Source organism: Siniperca chuatsi, linkage group LG24 (assembly GCF_020085105.1).
Source record: "Siniperca chuatsi isolate FFG_IHB_CAS linkage group LG24, ASM2008510v1, whole genome shotgun sequence".
In the NCBI taxonomy this organism is placed as follows: Eukaryota; Metazoa; Chordata; class Actinopteri; order Centrarchiformes; family Sinipercidae; genus Siniperca; species Siniperca chuatsi.
In genome coordinates, this window is record NC_058065.1 from 6,957,167 (window position 1) to 6,980,675 (window position 23,509).

At 38.5% G+C, this 23,509-nt stretch overlaps 1 protein-coding gene across 1 annotated transcript in view; it reads left to right on the top strand.

The window, feature by feature from the left end:
• Positions 1-23,509, top strand: part of ccdc28a (coiled-coil domain containing 28A) — a 214,863-nt gene that overhangs the window by 27,711 nt on the left and 163,643 nt on the right. The gene's annotated exons all lie outside the window — the stretch shown is intronic.

Consider the following 23,509-nt stretch of genomic DNA (forward strand, 5'->3'; position numbering starts at 1 on the left):
AAGACAAGCATATAGCGATACCTTGTAGGATTTGTGTTTTTTCAAATGATCAGTTTCTGGTTTGGACTCAAATGATGTAAATCAGTGACATCGCATGTTCCTGCGCCTTCACCTTCACCCTCTTCCATCTCTTTAAGCTGCCTTTCCATACCACCTAAACATTTTTCTAACTAACCCTGCGGCATGATGGGACAGGTGGTGAAGTAACGGGCTTGTCAGTAGACACATTGAATATATAAATTATTATGATGGATGACTCTTAAGAACCAATCACATTCATTGGATTCATCTCTCAAATTCTCCTGCTAATTAAATCTTTGTTCTTAGTTCTACTTTGTCTCGGGAGAGTCAGTTAATGTGTCTGTTGGGATTTCCTGTCAAATAGTGAAAATCTTTACAAATACAATTATACAAGGAAAGAAAGTGACAGTTGTTGGTCTTCTGTTGTGTAACTTTACTTGAGATTTGGTTTTCCTCCGTTTGAGGTTTGACTGGCGCTCTTTGAATTATGTCCTCTCGTTTTGCCCTATTCTTCTGCAATTGTTTTAATGGCAACGATCATTCATTTGCATTTTCTTATGCCGATTTTCTTAAGTCAGGTAAAATTTGTGCTACATTTGAATGGGAACCTAGCTAGAGGCATTTTTGCTGGCTCTTCTTGCCGTCTTTGGTAAAAATGTTGACAGAACGCACTCACTGAGCTTTGTGGTTTAAGAAACTTAAATTTTGTCTGGGGACTATTTGTTTTTGGTTTCACCCACCCTCTGCTAGATGTGTGTTTCTGAGTGGTGTGACAGAGTCCCACCTTGCTGCTACTAAACCAGAGAAGCTACCCTGTATGCAGCTTCCTCATCTTAAGCCTTAACATCTTGGTGACTCACAATGTCAGATGCTACCTTCATTGAATGTCCTAGTTTTAAACCAAGAGATGGTGTGTTGTATCTGTACTCCTAGTTTAGATGTTGCATGGTTGGTAGACTTGAGCATGTTCTGATGGCTCTTGATAAGTCACAATCTCCTTTTGTCCCTTCTGCAAAATCTCAATGTTATTTTAGTAGTTGCCCTTTCTGTAACGTAGCTCATGTATCAGGTGGCATTTGTAGGGAAACATATTATACAAGCTTATTCTCATTGTTTGAATTATTTAGCTATTAAGCCATTTAGTTTTTTTACACATATCACTGAAATGTTACTGACATTATCAGTAAAACCCTTCATCAGCGTGAGGGTCTTTGCCACTGGTGTTCCTGTCATCCATCTCTACTTCTGCATTGTTACAGTTTATTTTTATGGAATAAATTATGTCTATCTTGTTTTCGTCTTACTGTTTAATCCATTTCTTCTTTCATCTTTGGCTTTCACTGTGAGAAATAAGTTCATTGTTTAGGAACCAGCGCTATCCAAAACAAGACTGTATTCTGATTCTGAGGCTGTTTTTTTTAAAAATGTTTTAATTTTATCATCAGTTGGTTCATATGCCGCCAGAAATGAACATTTTGACTGTAAGACTCCAGTGTTTAGGAGGTTGCAGGTGTTTGTGAAGTACATGAAAGTGCTTCTGGCCTAGATGCTAAGAAAAAGCTAGAACCTGTAGGAATCTGAGTTTTTGTTATTGTTCATCTTTGTCTTTTACATTTATTATTGTCTCTTTCTCTGGCCCTCTCTTTCTTTCTGCATGCCCCTGGTGTATCGTGCACACCTCTCAGCCTCTCAGGCTATATTGACCATTAAAGTTGAATTATTAATAGCCAGAGGAGGTCTGATCCTGCTGCTCTTAACCCAAGACTACACAGTACTTAGAAGAAACCATTACATCCCACCCCATATGGTAATTAGCGATAGTATAGCAGTCTTTTTATTTACTTTGAGCATTGTTTCTTCATATTTTCACTTCTTTTATTAAATTCTTTGTCTCTACTTGGAGTTCTAAAAAGATAGTTAGAAAAGGTTAGTGTACAGACTAAAGGCTTAAACACACACAGTAGAGTCTAAAGTACTCGTTAGATCCTACTATGTTATCTTTGAGCCTGATGTTGAGGTTTTAACAGGGTTAACTTTGACAGCAAGGGTGCCATTTAGAATTATTCCAAGATGATATTTTGATGATCGGAAGTGACACTACAGTAAAAACAAAAAAGTGTTTGATTCCAGTCATAGCTTTGCTGAAGATGATGTTTCTAAACTTCTTTTGTGTGCAAGGTATGTTTTGTCAATTCACCAATATTCTCTGAGAAGGAAGGAGGAAGGACAGAAAGAAAGTACAGAGAATTGATTTTGAGGAGGTGAATATGAATCCCCACTGTCTCCCTGTATCCTCATCCAATGCCACGCCTCATGTTATTCCTGTGTGTTTGAACTCTGACCTTGTGTCACATGGTCTTAAACAACAGTCTCTCTCTCTCTCTCTCTCTCCCACACATGGTTGTGAACAATAGAACTTCTTTCTCAGATTCCTGCAGTCTAATCGCGTTATGCAATCTCCCACAGACCACAGTTGGTTAGACCCCCCAACACACACACACAGTCTCACTCCTCTTCACTTTGTCTCTTTTTTTCTCACACTCTCTCTAAAACAGACTACTGACTAGTGAAACGTGAGGGAAATACAAAGTGCGTTTGTGTGTGTATGTGTGAGCTCAGTGGTGCCAATGGAAGAAAAGATCTTTTGTTTTAAAAGCCAAGTTTCAGTCGTTTAAAGGAGCAGTGCAGGCAGGCATATTCTTGGAAGATAGTTGGTTGATTTTTAATAGTAACAGTCTGTAAACTTGCAATTTTTGCAGTATTCAAATCATCTCACTATGTTGAGTGTTTTGTTAGACAGGTTAACTGTAACACACTCATCTCTTTCCTTGGTTGAGTTCATAAATACAGTCTAAAGTATCACTGGTTTGAAGGTGTTAGAAAAAGACAAGTTATTTGGACTTGAACCCGTCCTTGTCATCCTAGTTATGATTTGATCAATTTTTGTTGTGGAAAAAATATAGACCTACGTAACTGTTTTATTATCTCTGAGTCAGAGTAGAAAAATGGCATGCATGTGACTGTTGTCCTCTTTCTTTGTGAAATGAAGCCACGCTTTGGACCGTTTCTTCCTCACGTTTCCAGCAGTGTAGACGCGTGAGTTTGACGTCATTGTTTTAAAATGTGCAACTGTCAGAAAAACATGCCGGTATTGATAAAAGGAACTGATAAGCTCGCAGGCATGCGATTACAGACAATTTGGAACTGGTTCTCAAATGGAAGCGGTTCTCAATTCCCATCCCTAGTGGCAAAGGTTTGTTTCCACTAGAGCTGCAACTAACGGTCATTTTCATTATCAATTTAATCTGCCAATCATTTTCTCGATTAATCATTTGGTCTACAAAATGTTAAAATCAGTGGAAAAAATGCTATTTACAATTTCTCCAAGCCCACGGGGATTTCTTCGACAGTCCAAAACCTAAAGATATTAAATTTACTGTCACATAAGACAAAGAAAAGCAGCAAATTCACACTTGGTGAATTCTTGACATTTTTGCTTGAAAAATAACTGAAAAAATTAATTGATTAATTTTCTGTCGATTGACTAATCGATTAATTGAACTATTGTGGCAGCTTTAATTTCCACTATACTGTAGACTGGCAGCAAGCATTTAGCTTAGCAGCCTAGTGTGATACCATAAATTACTGTTAACAGCATCTGAACTCATCGTTGCAGAGGACTCAGAGCACCCTCTGGATTTATGATCTGTCCATTTTGGTGCCGGTGTGCTAAAGTACAGAAACACCCTCTGCATCTCCATTCATCATCCAATGTGCATTCACTCACTGTATCTCAGCAGCCAATTATCACATCCACAGAAAATACTCAAAATGATAGTACATACGCACACATGGTACACATGCCGATTACATAATACTGCCTCAAGTGAAACATTTCATTTACAAACAAAAATTATTAGTTCTAACTATTTCAGATTAATCTGTTTAAAATGTTCCCTTTTGGAATTAGAAGTATATTAGAGAGATTATTAAGTCTCATACTTTAATGATGTCATCATATGTTCATTTGATCATAATCAAACTTGGATGATAATCTGTGGTGAATTTGGGTCATGCTAAGAACAAATTGAGTAAAGCCAAGAAAATCAGAACATACAGTAAATAAGAACAAAGCCAGTTCAGTTACATAAACATACTAAATTGATCTCAGCATTAGAATGTAGTCTATTAAAGTGAAATCAAGACAGCAGAACATATGGAGGAAGTTATTATGGAGGTCAGTGCAGAACATACAGAGGAAAAACATATTATCAAGAAGATAATCAGCAGATTAATCAATCATGCTTATGATCATCAATCATAAGCAGTCCTATACCAAACACACATGTGCATGATGAAAGGACCATGCCAGTCAAACGTTGATGCCATGGTATGTAGATTAAAGATTTTGTGAACCTTTACAGTAATTAAGACATTAAGATGTTTTTCAAAGTAGGATTTAACATTCAAGTGAGCTGTAACAATTGTCACTTTCATTTCCAAATCTCAACAAAACTGTGTTGATATACTATATCATACATTATGTATCTGTAAGTGAATCATGGCTCAGCTTTTTTTTTTTTTTTATAAATCTCTTTCTTTCCATCTCCCTCTTGGTCTGTCTCCTATACTCACATACATGGAGGCGGGGGAAAATCAAAGCATAATTCATTTTGCAGCATTAAAAATGGGAAATTTTTAATGATCCATTAATCTGGGTTTACATTTCCACGCCCTGCAGGGGAGGAATCATTTAAATGTTCATCACAAATCAAACTGTAATAAATCAGGAAAGGCGGCAGCAGAAAATCAGCAGGAGAGTAACTGTGTCGGAACAACAGTTGCTGGGAGGTTGCTGGTTCAAATCCATGCAAAAGCACTAAAACAAAGGAGTTACCTTTTCTCCCTGTCTTCCTCCAAAACCGACTCACCTTGTGTGTGCTTGTGTGGCCTCTGGAGGCCTTGTACAGTCGATTACATAAGCTTTTCGCAGAAGAATCCCTGCGTGCAGCAAGGTCTCAGTATCGCTGGCCTCGTTGGGACAGAAACCACTTACACTGTTGATGTTGATGATTAGTCCGACTAGTGGAGCTACAGGGCAACCGCCGGCCAATCTGTCTTTTTGAGCGAGGATTGAGCTTTTCCAATCTGTCACCCAACCCTCTGCTATCTGCTTTACTTTCTCATTTTTCTCTTTCCAAATGTCAGTTTTGAATGTTAAGTCCAAGGATGGTGACATGTTTAGTGTTTTTGAATGAATGAATGAAGAGAATGAATGAAAAAGCAGTGGACATTGATAGAACAGCACACACTGTGTTGTTGGAGCTGGCATGCTTAAGTGAATGCTGTAATACATTTTTTGTTTCTTTCATGTCTGTGTCACTCAATAATCTTCAGGAGTCAAAAGGCATTAATCAGCTGCTCGATGGTTTTTGCAGACACTGCCTCCTGGAAATCGTGGCTGTGGCTTTTCAAACAGCCACTGAACAGAGCTGCTGGGATTGCGTGACAAAATACAGAAATAGCTTTTGCATCCGCTCACAGCTGATTGTGAATAACAGGACTGAGCTGTTTGCTGGCAGCTACAAAGATAGATCACTGCAGATCACAGAGGGCCTCTGGTGGTTCATATTTAATCCTCTCTCACTCTCTATCAGTAGATGTAGCAGATGTAACAGCAGCACGGTAATGTGATTACAAAGAACAGTAACTGTTATCTGTATAAGTTTCTGCAAAATACACAAATCACGGAAGATGCAAACAGATACATGATAGACAGTGAGATCTGTCAGTGGAGAGAATGACTGATAATGGTGTAAAGTGATCATGATCATTTCACAGTCACCTGGAATAAATAGTTTATCTCAATTCTCACACACCGAAGGGGTAATTACGTCAAAAGGTAACACAGTAATCGTGTTTTAAATAATGACAAATGAAAGCAATGCAGTTACAACACTGCAACTGAGCCATTCTAGTCAGTGAAATAATAATTGGTCTGTGACGGCACCTGGTGGATGCTACCAGGAACTGCAAACAGAAATAAAAAGCTGTACCTACACAGCAGCATTTTACTTCTAAATATTAAAACCTTGTGTCTTGAAGATATGGGCATTGTAGTTTCATCAGGCAAGTTGTTCCAAGCCTCTTTAGAGCAGCAGAAGGAGATTTAGCTTTTCTAAAATTATAGTTCTACACAGTTTATAGTTGCATGATTCAAAAACTACAATGCAGTGCAAGAAAATGTCACCAAACCATAAATTATACAACATACTTTGCCTGCAAACAACTTCTAGGGAAGCAGATACAAAAAAGCAGTCTGACAGATGAGAGTATAAATTAGGATACTTAATACTGTGGGACCTCACCTGTTTCGTTTTTCATGTAGTTTGCATTGCATTTTTTGGAATAAGGATGGATTTATAAGAAACATACTAATCACTTCCACTGATCCAGGGATGTCCATGCAAAATGTCCCAATTAAAGATCTTTCTAGTGAGCCACTGTTCAGGCAAATTCACAAGTCTGTTTCAAATTCGAATCATCTCACATTCATATATGTCTACATTTATACTGTAGTTATTCATTTTGATTTAACATCAGTGTTTCAGCTCTCCTCTCAGTGTTTCAACATTTAATACAAAGTGAGTGATGAGATGATATTCCCTGGTTTCTAGTGAGGTCTTGTACTGGGTAGTTGTCAGGGTCTCAGCGTTAACACACATAATGATAGTATATTCATAATATATTCACTATGTGGCAAGAAAGCCTTAAGGTATTTTTAGGATGTATAGTGCCATCTTATGGCAAAATGATTCATCTGTCATGATCGTCAATGTCCTCAAAATCACACATGTTAAAATTGTGACATACAGTAAATAATTATTTTAAAAAATGTAGCTTTTACCAATACTTGACAATAAATTTCCTGCAACAAAGTGTCGTCAGGGTGCTGGTCAGTGTTCTTATGTCAAAGCAGGATTGAGCCCCTCATGCATCACACGTTTATACCACTAGAGGGAGTTGTTGTTCTTAAAACAGGAGTTGGTTTAAAGCAGCAGGACGTGAGGTCAGGGATAGGGGGTCAGTTCCTTCTCATCTTTGTTATTGAATTGAAATAGAATTTTTAAGACAAATCACTCTGAATAGATGGCTTCATTCCCTTTACTTGCAAAAAATTAAGTGTTGTTTCACTGAAGTTCTCCTTGAAGTGGTCTTTTACTTCAGAGTGTAGACTAGCGATTTGGTCAAAGCTAAGGGTGACATGTTGTCCCTTTCTATTCATTCCTTGAATAGGAATGACTTATCGTAATTTTTATATGCACTCCAATAAATACTTTTATTTTTAAAAATTGTCCCAAACAAGCTGTCCTGTTATTTAAATCCCAATATACAAATTAATGTACAATAAAGAAGAAGCAGGCATGGTGTTATTTCATTGCTCCTTGCATTCTTTAGTTTAAAGTTTTTTTTAAATGGAGAAGTTCTTATTTTACACCTCAACTCCTTATTCTGTTGAAATTGGACAGTAGATAACTTATAAACTTCAGTTGTTTCTGGGTTTCAAGTATGAATATGTTATATTTATTTTACTGCTGTATTTACCAGTGCAAAACTTAATTTGACATTGTTAGAAAACAAATATTTTCTATTATTATTATTATTGTTGTTGTTGTTGTTTATACAAGAACTATTCAAGGTCAAGAAATACTCTACAGTATACAGCTAACAGACACTTAATTCCAGTAGTACTCAGTAGTAGTGTTAGTGTTAAACATTGATAACTATTATTTGTAAAATTGAACGGAATTTAGAGCTGTAGATTATTTTCATTCGATTAATCATTTAGGCTATGAAATGTGAAAAACATTGTGAAAGAAATGTCCTTCACAACTTCCCAGAGCCCAAAGTGAAGTCTTCAAATGTCTTGTTTTGTTTGACCAAAAGTCCAAAAACCAATAAAGAAAGCAGCAAATCCTCACATTTGAGAAGCTGGAACCAAAGTATGAATGCATTTCCCCCCCAATTTTTGCTTCAACGACTCGTTGGATCGGATGGATATGTATGTATAGCTGTAGCTTCTCTGTCATCTGCAGCCCATCCTGATGCTAACAAGGGTTGAGTGTTACCACTATCTTCAGAAATGCTAAATCAACTCCTCTAGATAACATATGACCATCCTGATTCCTCCTTTTCTCTCTGTGTCATACAGTCTGGTAGAAGCTTAAACTGATTGTTGGATTTGGGATTGAAAGAAAAGCAGGCCGAACCACACAGGTGATGACCCCGACTTCTTATCTCTCCTCCCTCCCTCCCCTCCATCCATTCAACTCCCCCTCCAGATATGCCCTATTTCATTTTTCATCATTTTCACCCCCACCCCCTCCTGCTCCGTCCGAGATGAAGATTTGGCTCTCGCTCATCCACTCGGCCCCCGCGCAACCACCGTAATTCAATTTTTCCAATCTTTCTAATCTAAAGATTTCGTTTTCATTTTTTTTAATACTATCAAGGCAAAAGGGAAGGGGGTGGGGGAGAGGATGTGATGGTGGGTACACAGCTTGGGCCCCATTTGTGAATATTACAACCTCGTTTTGTTCCTTGATTAATAAGAGACTTCTTTGAACCCGTCCCTCCCCCTCTTCTCCCTCATGTCTATTCATCTCTGTCTCTCTTCTGTCTTTGTCGTTTTTGTTGTTCTCTCTCGTCTTTTTATCCATCCCTTCTTTTTTAACTATTTTTCCTTTTCTTTTTCCATCCCTCTTTCCTTTCTATCCCCCTTGAGTCAGGTCCCAAGTCCTAAATCATTATGATTATTTAGTTCTGGGAGGGGCAGCAGAGCGTATGGGGAAATGTTAAATCCATGATGGATTACGACGTCCAGATTGTCATTTTGAATTAAAGAAAATGATAAGGAAGATATGAAAAAGAAATATAAAAACAATCATAAGTAGATTTAGTTCTCAAGGAGAAACTGTTATAATGACAAGAGGGTGGGGTTGGGGGGTGACGTTACTGCATTCAATCAGTGAATATCGGCTCGGCGTGTCCCCCTAAAACCTTCCCCTGGTAAAACGCAGCCGTGCTTAACCGGGACCTGCATCTACTCAATTTAGGCTCTCATCAGGAAAGCACTCGGCGGCCATCTTGTTTGTCAGTTTGTGTTATTACTCTCCTCCTTCAACCATCTGAAGAGCAGAGGAGCTTTCTAATAGCCGATTCTGCTGTGTGTGTGTGTGTGTGTGTGTGTGTGTGTATGTGACAACAAATGGCTACATACTTTATCTTCAGTATGTTCTGTTTTTTGTTTTAGCTCCAATTTTGTGTTATCATCCACATTTTGCTATTTCTGTTTGTTGATTCCCCAGCCCCGTTCCTAAAATCACTTGTTAAAATGTCTTTTTTATCTCATTGTGATACTACCCAGGTTTCCTCCAAATGTGGCGCACATTTTAACCAAATTTCCAGAAAAGCGGCAAAAGAAAATGCGAAAGATGCTGTACTACCCGTACTAATACTAAGAGTTGGATCATCAAAATAAACAATTGGTGGCGCTAATGCATTAGTCAGGTGCCATAATAAAATTGCAGAAGATGGGGGGGAATGAGATGATGTAATTGAGTGGTGACTGGCGCTCTTTTAAATGGTGGAAAACAGTATAGAAAACATGATGGAAAAATGTCAGTGTGTTTCATGTATGTGGAAGCTTCAGTGGAAGTTTAAGTCACATGTACGTCATGAATTACTCACTAAGTCTGTTTTAATTGCACTTTGTTGCATTTTGTTTTTATCGACACACCATGCGTACATTTTATTTTATTTTTTTACAATATTCCAGGTTTTTTTTTTTTTTTTTAATTTGGGCGTTTCCACTCAGGTTTTTTTATGCGCAAATTGAAAATGTACATAAAAACAGGTGGATGGAACCACACCTAATGTATATGTAAAGACTATCTTGTGTTTCAAAAAGACACATTATGAGAATTGGTTACTTTTAAGGTTAGTTGTCCTGTGAAGTAGACATTTTTAGTGTGGGATAAGCAGGGTTATGCCCTTTCACCTCAAAAAACATGCTGGTACCGCCAACGCTACTCAGAAACTCAAAAGGCGCCTGGCAGCTGAAATTTGAGAAAGGTTCAACCAAATGACCTCTGACGCGTGGGAACAACAACCAATCACACTTGTTTTGATTATCTCGTGAAATGGAAGCACATAGTTTTCTACTATACTGAATTAACAAATAACAGTACTTCAAACAAAATAACAAATATGGAACTGATCATTGTTGTTGACAGCTTCCCAATTCTCTATTATTTAACTTTAACAAGCTATCTGGAGTTAAATAAGAAAAAAATATGATATAATTGAAATGCCAATATAGTGGTAATGTAAGAAAATTACGTTACGTTACCTGCAAGGCTCATGACAGACAAGAGACTGCCTCCGTCTTTGCATCTGTATCTGTGAAAGCACCGTCTACACAAGGTTAGGGTATGTGTTTTGTGAATGCGTGCACGATTGCGCATGCTCATAAACTTTCCACTTTCGGGCATTATATCCTCAAACAGAAATCGCTTAATAAATCTGACAGGGAAAAACTCACCAACAACTCACACATTTAACAACTGAGTTTACAGTTCATATTTCTATTATTAACTATTGCAAACAACAGAATCAGAGTCAGAAAGTCAAAGGTCAGATAGTGAAAGCAAGAAAGAACTCTTGATTCTTAAAAGATAATGTTTAATTAGTAAATTTAAAATTAAAATTATTTGAATAATTAGTCATCATGGTAAACTGGGTTATAATCCCGTTTTTTTATATCAGGTCTGTTTTCAAGTATAGAGCTGCTATGTGAAGCCATTTTTAATCTACAAATCTCTAAATCATTTGTGGTGATCAATGTCTCAAGTTAATGTTGTACTCTAGGCCATCAATCAGAAGACCCACAGCGACTCTTCGCTCATTTAATTGTACTTTGTGTGGGCAAGGAAAAGAGCTAAAGCTTTTAAAATTTCAGATACTGCTTCAAGATCATTTATGTAAAACAAGTCAGACATTTAGAGACGTGAGCGAGAGTGAACTCTTGTCCTGTATTTATATCTTTTGATTTAATAGATGGAAACTGTGTGTGTGTGTGTGTGTGTGTGTGTTCATGTAAGATCAAGCTTGTGGTCTGAAGATGGAGGGGGGAAGAGTTGGTGAGGATGAGGAAGAATCAGATTAGTAGAGGAACACTGCATGGTCTTTGGGGAGATTATGTCCTCAAGTCACCAAATGCTTAAACTCAGATTATATTTATGAAACATTTGTTTTGTAATTCCTGGCATGTGCTTTAGTGCAGTGCTGGTCTTCACCTTTGCAATTCGGTCTTAATTTGGTTTTAGAAAGTCACATTTGTCTGTCTGCCACTACTACCAGTTCATAGAATTCACCACACCATTGTACTGTTGCTTAGGGTTGCACACCATATCACTGTATATTGAGTCATGTGTATTTGGACTATGTAATATTTTATATTGTTATATATCATACAATGCTTTGCAACCAAACTGACAAATTTTTAGGCAAGGTCTGGGACTATGAATTGTTTGTGTCAGCCTTATGTTAAGGGTTAAATTATGGAAACTTTTCTTCCAACACCGTGTCTGTAGTGGTAAGATCAAAAACACCCTTTTGCACACAGCCCATCATGCCACTCCCAACCTGGGCAAATTAATGAGTGAACAGAAATCAACACACAGATGACACCAGTTTTCATCAGGATTGTGTAATTTTTCTACTCTGCTGTAATCATTCCCTCTGTTCCACTGGAAGTGATGGGGTAAAATCAGCAGTCCTCGTGTGCAAAAATAAGTTTATTTGAAGCTACTATGAGGCCGCTGCTGTCTGAGTTAGACCAATCTTGAGTATCTTCCAAAGTTACAATCTTTTTAGTATGAAATTCCCTCTTTGTGTTTCTATCTCTCCACTGCAGGTCAGCACGGGAACCGGATACCTACTGTATTTGATTTGATTTACTCAGACTGTAAACTTTGGAATATGTTTTTGCACAAAACGAGGACTGTGGATTTCACTTATTTCGACAGGTTAGCAGTATACCGCCAGAAGATGACAATGAGACACGTGAAAATAAATTCTTGTCAGTCAAACTAGGCTAGAGTTTTCTAAAGTCAGAACAGTATCTGAACTACAGGAAATGTCCACAACATATTTTTTTGATTTGGAAATAGGCAGATCATGTGGGAACATCAGAGAGGGTACAGAGGATTGCAGCAAGTTGTACAGGTTTAATTCCTTTATATGTAGTTAAAATTATAATTATGGAAACAGATTTGTTTATTTACTTCTGTGTTGCATTAACTATCAGCTCTGTATGTACTGTAGTAACAATTCATTGTTGTACATTATGATTGGGATCCTGTTTTTTTTAGTTTTTTGAGACATTCTGAACTCCAGTTGTCAACGTTGTCATGGTCTATTTAATTTCACTCTCCTTTCTTCTGGTCTACTGTAGTAATCTGTAGTGATCTTTAAAGTCATAGCAATATAATCTTCCAAATATTTTCATAACATTTCATTATCATCATATGTTTGACTCTATTATCCTTATTCAGAGGCTTAGATTCTGTCTGCAACAATGCCTTTTGTCTGTCTTTTCTGTCTCACTCTCTGACACCCGCTCTCTTTTCTCTGTCTCATCTGGACGTGTGCAAAAGGCAGGGGGCAGTAAAAGAGCATTACATGGTAATACGCAGCACTGTGCCCTGCTGTATGCCCTGGCAATGTAAGAGGCTTTGAATAGAAAAACCCTGGAGTGTATTGCTGTGGATAAACAATGTATAATTGATTAGTGTGTTTTCACTTCAATATGCAGTGTACATCCTTCTTTTTGCAATTGTTTTTGTCTGATTTTGTGACAAACTTGCTGGAAAGTGATAGAAAAGGGATCCAATAGTATGCCATGCAGTAAGTAGGCGATTTGAGGGGGGATGCCAACCCTCTTGTTAGCACAATGACCAAAATGACCCCCCACTCTCCATCCCCTAGTAGCAGAGAGAGTCCAGGGGCAGAGGGGTTGTTTAGTTGAATATGTTAGTCAGATAAAGGATCAATGAGTCAGGCAGACTGGACTGAGGTTTGTGCAAGTTAGAATTATCAGTAGCCTAACTGTGTGGTGTTTTGATAAATCCATGGCGCTGTCTGTGGTGCTGAAGTAGCTGATGGATTTGTAATTGCGACTTTTTGTCCGAGTCTCCCTCCCTCCCTTCTGTCAGTTTCGTCTTGGATTTCTCTAAACTATATAGCTACGGGGGGGGGGCGTCATTCATGACGAGTTCATGAGTCTGGTTGCCAGTCGCGGGTGAACGAAATTAACTAAATTTTTAGGTTTCACACCATTAGTGGCACAAAACAAGACAACTGAAAACTACCTGGGGCTTTAGAAATTCTAAGGGGCATTTGTCATTATTTTCTAACATTTTACGAACCAAATAACTAATCGATAAATCAAGGAAATAATCAGATTAATTGATACAGAAAAAAATTCACATTGGTATGAACTACTCATTTGTTTACCATACTGCTTACATTATTTTGTACTCTTTCTATTGAAGCCTTCAGTGTCTTGTGCACAAAGCTAGAGACAGGGAATTCCTCATTGTCTCATAATGTTCGCAGTAACTGTAAAAAGAATTGGTGCTAGAGGATGTTTGCTTATTTTAAACAAAAGATTCTTGGCATGTCTCATACTGATTTACCATGGCACATGCCAATCTGAGAGCCTAACCTTGTTTTAACCCCAATAAAACTCTTTGCTGTTCTCCTTCAGCCCCATTGTTTCACCTCGGACCTGCTTAGCTGCCAACTGACAGCTGTCCACAAGTGTCTTTGTCTGTGTGTGTGTGTGTGTGTGTGTATGTGTTTTATTTTCCATGTTCTGCTCACCCAGTCTCCTCCCCCCAGCTGACCTGCCAGTGAACCTTGACCGCTGCATGTTCAAAGAAACCGCACAAGCTTATTTGTAGTCTGTTTGTGTGTGGACAGACGAGCACGGGAGGCCTGAGATTTTCCCCTCTGCCGCTTCTCTTTCATGCCTGTTATCAAGTACTTGTTCATATTTCTTTCTCCATCCTTTTTTCTGTTTGTCTATCTGAATGTCATGCCTTCCCTCCATGCTTACAAACAAACATGTTTTCTTTTTCTACATACCGTAACTCTACTCATCCTCCTTTTCTGTCTACTAGTAAGCAGTTCCTCTCTGACAATGTTATTTATAGTACTTGTGTGTGTTTCTGAAGAGGGCTCTTCTAGGAGCCCTATCCATTTCTTGATAAATGAAATTCCTTGGCCCACTCTGGGGTCTTAACAAAAGGAAACACAGACACTGAGCTTAAGAGACTCACGTGCACCTGCTCCACATGTCAAGTTTTTGTCTTTAGTCACATACATATTTTATCCACAAGCAGTCTAAAGATTTCCTCTCGGCTAAAGGTTGCTTTCAGTCAAAATGAAATTTAATATGAGATATAAAATAAAGGAGAGTTGACACCTGAACTGGGTTTCAGTCCATGTACATGACATGTAATAGAAACTCTCGAGCTGGGGTCACAAACATACTCAGACAGTAACCAAAGACTCTTCAAAAATGCATGTTCAAAAAACCCTCGATAATTGTTTGTTTAAGGCATTTATCAAGCAAAAATGTCAATCATTGTCTGGTTCCAGCTAGTTTGAACTGTTGATCGGACAAAACAAGCAGTTTGAAGACGTCACCTTGGATTTTGGGAAATTGTGATTTTTTTTTTATTTTTTTTTTTACTATTTTCTGACATTTTATAGACTAACCAATTTAGCGATTAATCAAACAAATAAAATTAATTGAAATAAAACTGAGAGATTCATGATCAGAAGTTGCAGTCCAAAGTCAAATAGTAGTTTAGACTGTGTGCTTTCAGATATACAACTACCTCGCTGCAAATGCACAACTTCTCAAAATGGTTTAATGCTGCTTGTTTAAGATTTGTAAATTGCTGTCCTGCATTTTAATGCCACATTATTACATAAGAAGTTTTAGGTTGCGATTTCCGTTTAGGTTGGGTGATTGGCTATTTATTGCTTGCACACTACCTAGCGGTTACTATTGCTGTCCTGCTAGCTGGTCGCTTGGTTGTCTAGCTACTTGCTTTGTCAAACTTGGCATTGGCAATTGTGACCTCACTTATTGCGGAGTAGCAGTGTTGGATTTGAAGATATTTGACTCAGAATTGACCTCACAATTTCCAACATATAACAACAGTGCCTTGCTTTTGATTGGATTTTTTCTATTACAGTATTGTTTCATCATCCCCATCACATTAAATTCTTCTGATGTGATGCTTTCTTCATCCATGAAGGGAAATACTCCTTTTTTTGTTTCTTTCATGACCATCAACAATAGCCCTGAACTGGATTTGGTGGCTTGCTCAAGGACACTGAAGTGGGCTGGATATTCAGTTACAGTCATTTCATTCAAGGCCAGCTTTTGCTGTTCTTTTGACAGGATCAATGAAGACTAATAAAATTGCCTCTCATTTAGGTGGCCGTGTCTCCTTTGAACTGCTCTAAGTACCGTAGAACTTTACCCAGACTTTTGCATACTATACTCACATTTATGGTCATATTTTATTTGAATTTATTTGTTGAAAAAACAATTAAATTAAACTCAAAATCCCTTAAATCCTTTTCAATATTGGTTTTGATTACAATAAACTCATATGACAAATGCATGAAAAATCAGACCCATCATCAAAATTCATCATTGGAATCTGAACCATTACATAAAAAAGAGTGGATCCATGGTTCTTCCTTAGATTTCATAACCAGGGACAGAATACAAAAGACAGTAACACAGGGAAAGGGGAAAAGAAAAAACGTACAAAAGATGAGACAAAGAGAGGAGGAAGCATAAAAACGTGTGAGTAGGGGGATGTCAGGAGAGGTGGGTGATGTGGATTAAAATGGAACGGCCCCGGGCTTCACTGCATTTTTGTCTGGTTAAAGGACAAAGTGAGAGGGGGAAGTTATTCCTTGTGTGTGTGTGTGCACAGATGAGGGTGTATTATCTGTCCACGTGCGTGTATGTGTGTTAGTTGATAGAACCCCTGGTATTCTTGAAAGGCTCTTATTGACAGACTTAATGCCCTTATTGGATATGAGACACGTGGCTGACACACTCCCTCAATTGCATGTGTCTCCAAGCAAATGCCAAAAGTGTGTATATCCATAAGCATGTGTGTTTGAGCCCCCTGTATCTGCCCTGCGTGAGCCTGTATTGATTTCCACACCAGAAGTCTCCTCTCTCTGCTGGTTGAGTTTTCCCATCGCAGGGTGTCCAGTCGCTGCCCTCAGTATGTCTGATAACATGCAACAGAAAAAATTTGATGAATAAAAGTTTAAAAGCTTTTAGTAGCTAATGCATAGGCTACCAAACTTTTATAATGCCAATAAAATATCTAAAATCTATATTAGTGCCTTTGATTGCATCTTTGTAGTGGTCTCCCGCTAAAATATCTTTAACTGGCAAGTCATTTTTCAGCTGTTGTCACTGCTTTGCTGTTGGTTTTGACAATATGACATTGTTTTAATGACTTTACACACCTATTGAGCATAGCTTATCAGGTAGCATTAATTGAAAAGCATTGACTGCAACAAAAGATGCAGGTGTCCTCGAAACATCATTTTCAATAAATTAATTCCTGTTATACTTTGAAGCAGAGAGAATTGGGAGGCTTTGAATAAATCCACTTCTCATCTTTTTTGCAACTAGCAGGGACTATTATTCATCAAATTAAATCAGTAAGAGAAAAGGAGGCACTGGCTGCATACTGCAAAAAGTTAATCTTTCTTTAGCCATGTCCCCACAAAAGCTGAATTTCTCTTGTAATTCAATCAACATACTGTATATGCAAAAGTGTGAGCATGGAGAATCAAGGTGAATAACGTAGTGGGTACGTATGGATAACTTTGGTGTCCATATTCCAACAAGACCATCTTCCATGTCAATCCATCCAATCAAACCAAGATGCAAACCTCGTGGTGGCTCATCAGGATTCATCCTCTGGGGACTTTGAATGTCTGTTCCAAATTTCATGACAATCATCCAATAGTTGTTGAGACTTTGTTGTTTGAGACAAAACTTTGGCATAGCAATAATAAAAGGCTTTGGGGAAAAAAGATGTGATTTAAAAGATGTCACTGTAGAGCTGAGCGATAAATCAAATTAATTCAACTCCATGTGGCTTGCTGCTCTGGCAGTCTCGTAGTGAATTTAATGGTCACATCTATGAGAGAAACAGAGTGAAAAAAGACTCACTGATCTGAGCTCTCGCTTTGTGTTTGGTAACAAGGTGTTATCTCTGGTTTAAAGAGGTGAAGCCACAGGAGTTGACTGCACAGTGTGTTTATTCTTTGTTCAGTCTGTCCCTATCTGCCAGGTAGCTAACGCTAGCTAGCAGCTGTCTGCAGATATCAGGCTGATGTCAAGTCCGGTAAAGAAACAAACAGTTTTGCGTGCAATGCATATGCATAACAATGACAGCCTTGCAGGTGGTTCAGGTCTTTTATCATTTTTGCTTGCACAAAATCTTGCACAAATAACAGGATGTTTTGCTGGAAAAAATAAAATCGGCCTCAAGCTTGAAAAGAAATCAAGATTTAATTTTTTTGCCATATCACGCAGCCCTATGTCACTGATTCTGCAAGCCTCAAATTCTCAGGAAGAAGGTTCCCAGGCATGCATTATATGACAAACATGTAGCTGCCCCAACAAACTCGCATTACAACCATTAACCATCTTCAGGCTGAATGTAAGTATGTAAACCTTTCCACTAGGTGGCATGATGATGCATTGTCACTTACCTGAAGCGCTTGCATGTTCCGCTGCTGCTGCATTTACTAATTTTGTGATGATTTGTGTCTAACACATGTAGTCTTTTTCTTTCCCTCTCTTCTGCCTTGCCCTCTTGACTCCTGTGTCTCAGTCTTTTGCCCACACTCTTTTTTTGGTCTTGTACCACTCTGGCTTTCTCTCCTCCTCTGTTCTTTCGTTGCCTCCTTTATTTCTTTCTCCCCTCCTCACCCCCTTTCCTTCCCCTTTGTGTGATGAAAAAGTGCAGTCCTGGCGTTTCAGTCTCATATCAAATGCTCATATGCGTAAAGGGAGAGAGAGACAAAGATGCCAGCCAGTGTTACACTCTGTGTGTGCCAGGAGAACATTGCATTGAAGCACCAGTGAACATCTGGCCTATATGCCAATGATTGGTTGGGGAAGTTCCTCAGGATATAACACTTGAAAATGTCTTGGCATGTTCATGACAACAGCAGTGCAGTTTTTGCAGTGAGTGTGTGTGTGTGTGTGACTGTGTTTTGTGTGTGTGAACGTGCATTGGTAAGTGATTATATTTGTGATGTCTGTCTGTGAGGGATGATTGTATATGAGAAAACTATTATGTATGAGTGAATTTAAGATGATCGTATTCTTGTGTGTGTGTGTGAGTGGTGATTGTACAGTACTTGTGTGTAAAATTGTATTCTTGTGTGTATGTGTTGGGAGCTTTTACTTCTCACCATTAGCTCTAAACCCTTTTTTGAGCAGGCGGCTGATTCTTCCCTTGATTACTATTTAGACTTCCACTCGTTTACTGAGCGCCATCTCTCCTTTGTTTTATCTCTCCGTTTATACCTTCTGCTAGCTCGTTATTCCTCTTTCTCTGGAATAATTTTATTTACTTTGCCCGTGGTTTCTAACAGTGCTACTGAGGTTCAAAGAAAGGCCAGTAGAAGTTTTCATTTTACTTTTACCTGTCTGTTCTTGCTTTATTCAATAACCACCTCCTCCTTTTCTTCTTTCTTTTTTCTTCTTCTCTACATTGTCATTCTTCTTTAAAATTTCTTCTCTCCTTTGTGACTCTCACACCCTGATCATCTAAAACACTCTAATAGGCTACACATGCATGGTTTTGTGCGCCTCTGATCGCACATGTGTCTGTTGTGTTCGTGTGTGCCCGTAAAGGAGGCGGTGGCCCTCATCGGCGACATCCGCCCAGTGGTGGTGGCGAGCTGCGGGCCGTGGAAGATGCGGCAGGATTGTTAAAAGTGTTGTTAAGAGAGCGGCTGGCAGCTGTTCCTGACAGGTTGGGGATGGAAGGACAGATGGTGTTTGATTAGCGAACAGACCGCTGATGGAAGGAGGAAAGAATGAGGGAGGAGGAAATGGATATCCGTTAGAATGGAGGGTAAAAAGAAGATGGAATGAAAGATTCTTTTACTTAAGTATGGATAGATGGATGATAAATGCATGATAAATGGTTAAAAAAAAGTATTAATCAATAGATGGATAGATGATTGTGAAGAATATATGATAGATGCATAACTTTATGACAAATACAAGGGTGGTTTATAACTAATCAGGGATTGATGGAAGGATAGATGGTGGACTGAATGGCTGAAATGACATGCATACATAACAGAGAGAGAAATCAAATCAAAAAGAGAAAGATGTAGGATTGATAAGAGAATGAATTAGGGGGAAAAGGAGCATGACCTGATGGAGAAATGAAGGGATGCAAAGCGTGCTGGGAGGAGGAAGTGAAAATGCTGTCAGGGCAGCTGTTCTAAACAACAATTAGCTTCATTCACCTGGGTGCCATCTTTATGAACTGATGCAAATAAACCTGCAGCGCTGGCTGATTAAAGTCTGTTCAACAAGCTAACAGTGATTGTTGCAACCAGCGATGGTCTGATTCAATCAGTCGTTTTTTTTGAATGATGCTTTAAAGTTAATATGTTAAAATGAGTCATAATTAGAGCTGAATTTAGTTTCCTAACAGGTCACTCTGAGGTCAGAAAGTGCGCCAAGGTTCTTCTTGAGCAGCTTGAAAACATAAAAAAATGATATTGATGATGATGGCAGAACTATGAATTAGTGAAAATAGTAAAAGATGCCCAAGTTGATGCCATCAAAATGCTTGCTTTGTCTGACCACCAGTCCAAAACCCAAAGATATTTAATTTACTATCACTTTGCTTCTGTAAAAATGAGTCTAATGAACCACTTGTTAATCAGTTTATGACCTCCAAACAACCCAAAATAATTAAGCTGAAATTTTCCTCAAGTGTTTTTATTATGATGGAAAGAACTGAAGAAGAATTCAAAGAAGCAGGTTGAGGCAGATTTCAGAAAATAAAACCCCTAACAGTAAAACAATGCATGGTGTAATCAGAGAGGAATCTCATCTTGCAAGTGAACAGACACATCCATCTAACCTTGATCAACAACAATGATCAATAATGTGTTTAATTATAAATGTACATCTGTTAACTCGCACATTCTGGTAAACTTCATGTACTTTGTCATTGCCATCTGCTTGCTTAGTTTTTCTTTTAACTGTTATTTTACAACCATGATGATCAAGCGGGATCACATGCTGGTAGTTGCGCTACTGCCTCTATTTTCTTCATGCACACATATTTCACACTTTTACACGATCATAATCCATTATATGTGACATTGCAAAGACGAGGGTCATCCCTATCAACATATGAGGTACACAGTAAAAGTAAAAGAAAATATCAGGGGAAAACCGCAAGAAAGACAAACAGCATGAAAACATTGGTGGAATTCCTTTTCACAGCTGCTTTCATATGAGTCAAATGCTTAATTTCTGCTTTCTTGCCAGAGTAAAGATGTAAACCAATGAACTGATGTAGTCGTTGCAATAACGACAGTGAAGTCAGGCTGTTTTTGTGATTATCATCATTGTTGAAATTGTAATTTTGTAGTTATGGACATCACCTTGTGCTTCTTCGTCATCCCAGGCCATTGCATCTATCTACCAATATGGCAGTGGATGTGAATAAAGTGAAAACACACACAAACACACACACACACCACAGTCCACTTTAGCAGCAGTTAACACAGAGAAGACAGTTACAGCTATTAGAATTATGTTGAGGAGAAATTTTCCACCATAATAAACTCTCTCCCTACTCCATAATAATAGCGACCATTACCCAAGATGTATCACTGTCATGCCATCTCTGCAGACAATAAGTGTGTTTGTGTCTGTGTAAGTGTGTTTGTGCGTATGACAGGGTGATTGAGAATGAAACAATCAGCAGGCCAACACAAACACAGCTGTTTTATTGTTGAGCTGCTCAGATGTGCTTTCACAGGCAGACGGCGTGTGTGTGTGTGTGTGTGAGATCGTATAGAGCAAAGAGTGACCCCACCTCCTGTTGAGCCCCTCCTGTTCTAATGAAAAGCTAAGCTAATGCACAGGACACCACTCATCTCTCAACGTCTGTATTTTTTGTGTTTTGTTCTTAAAGCTGAAATCTGCAACTGTTTTAGTTAATGTGACACTATAATATTCATCTGTGTTGTTGAGTGCTGCATACCAATAACACCAAGGAGAAACAGCTTCACAAACGACACACAAGATGATCATGATTACTGTAGTCTAAATGTGCAGAAAGGTATATCTTGTTAATTTCTGCCTTTTGTTTTCTTCAAAGAACTTAGTGACAAACTTTGTTGAAAACCTTTTATAGACTTCAATTGACAGTTGTTTTCTACCTGCAGTATTATTTTTTTTTTTTTTTTACCTCTTCTGTTTAATAGACTCCCTAAATTACTTAGGGGCACTCCGGACAGATTACAAAAACAATGGTCAAATTCTGTGGAGTAGGGATGCACTGTCCAACTTTTTCTCTCCCAATACCAATTCTGATACCTCATCCTAGGTTACCGGCCGATATCTAGTACTGATCTGATACTAGTGCTCTTTTTTTCCAAATTTAAATTCTACGTACCTCATGACATGGAACACGTAATTATTTTTATGTAAGCAAATGTGAGACCAAGGATTGCTGTGCACTAAAAACTGAGTGGGTGTCCAGCCTTGACTGAACGAACGTAACTAACAGCGGAAACACTGAATTTGATGACACTGAAAAAGTCTATTTAAAGTGGATCAGTCATGTCATAACCTCAATAAGGTCAGCGTAGGTGCCGATACCAAACCGGCTAATCGGATCATTGCATCCCTACTGTTGAGTATCTACTTCATATGGATTGCATGTTGGATTATTAATTTAAATTACCAATTAACCAACTTCAGTTAACCTAATACAAACTAAAACTACAATATATAACTCTTTGTATTATCATGTCTTTTTGAGTCTTATTGAGTTTATTTTCCATCCTTTGAGGGCACACTAACAAACCTTTTTTTTTTTTTTTTTCAATCTTTGTCCTGTTGACCACCATACACTCTCTTCTGACTGTCAGCCAATCAAATCAAACAATAGCTCTGTCTCAAACAGGCATCTCATTGGCTGCCTGTCTAGATTTGCAAAGTGGCAGTATTTAGATTTTTAGCCATGCTAACAGCGTGGCTCTAGTGATGGCAGTGTTTGTCGGTCCACCACAATGGTCCAGACTAAAATATCTCATCAACTGTTTGATGATTGGCAGTTAAATTTTGTACAAACATTCATGTATCCTACTGACTCTGGTGATACCCTGACTTTTCCTCTGGTACCACCATCAGGTCTAAATTTCAGTTTGTCCAGTATTTAGTTTATGACCAAATACCAGCAAAACTAATGACATTCCCATCAGCCTCGGCTGAACTTTCTGTTTAGTGCTAATTATCCAATGTTAGCATGCTAACACGCTAACCTAAGATGGTGAACATGGTAAACATTATACCTGCTAAACTTTAGGATCTTACCTTTTTGTGAGCATGTTAGCATGCTGACATTAGCATTTAGCTCAAAGCATTGCAGCCTCACAGAGCCACTAGTATGGCTGTAGACTGTAGAAGAAATCATCATGGAAACTGGAATATTACAGGAGCCATCACTTTGAAGAAACCTATAAACATTTTATTGTTCTACTATCTTTGTTGGTGTTCTGGAAATAAATGCATTATTACATAAAAATGCTACCGTCATCTTGCTGGAATTAAACTTGAGCATAGAAGTGTGTGCAGCTATGTTTTATACACCTTGTTGTGTATGTAAGAGGGTGAGAGGAGAAAAAAAGAGAGGCGCATTGAGTGCTGGCACTTTATCCCATGCTGCTGATGGTGGTTGGCATTGTGTGAGGCCAGCATTTGCGTTTGGTGCCAACACACAGAGGGCATGGTGTGTGTTTGTGAGTGTTAGGTAGGTAAGTGGTTTGAGAGGAGGACAGAAATGAAACCTATGAGTATGGAAGCAAAGAGGAGAGGAGACAGGAGAGGTAAAAAGGGGAAGAGGAGAGAGTAATGTCAGTGATGAAGAGCTGAGAGAGGATAGGCAGAGGAGGGATAGAGGAGTGAGAAGGATGGTAGGGCAACGAGGGCAGACGGGCCTTGTCCCTGTGCCTTTGTGTGTGTGTATGAGTGTGAGTCTGTACCTGTGTCTTTTTGTGTGTGCGCGTGTGTCTGTCCCTGTGTCTTTGT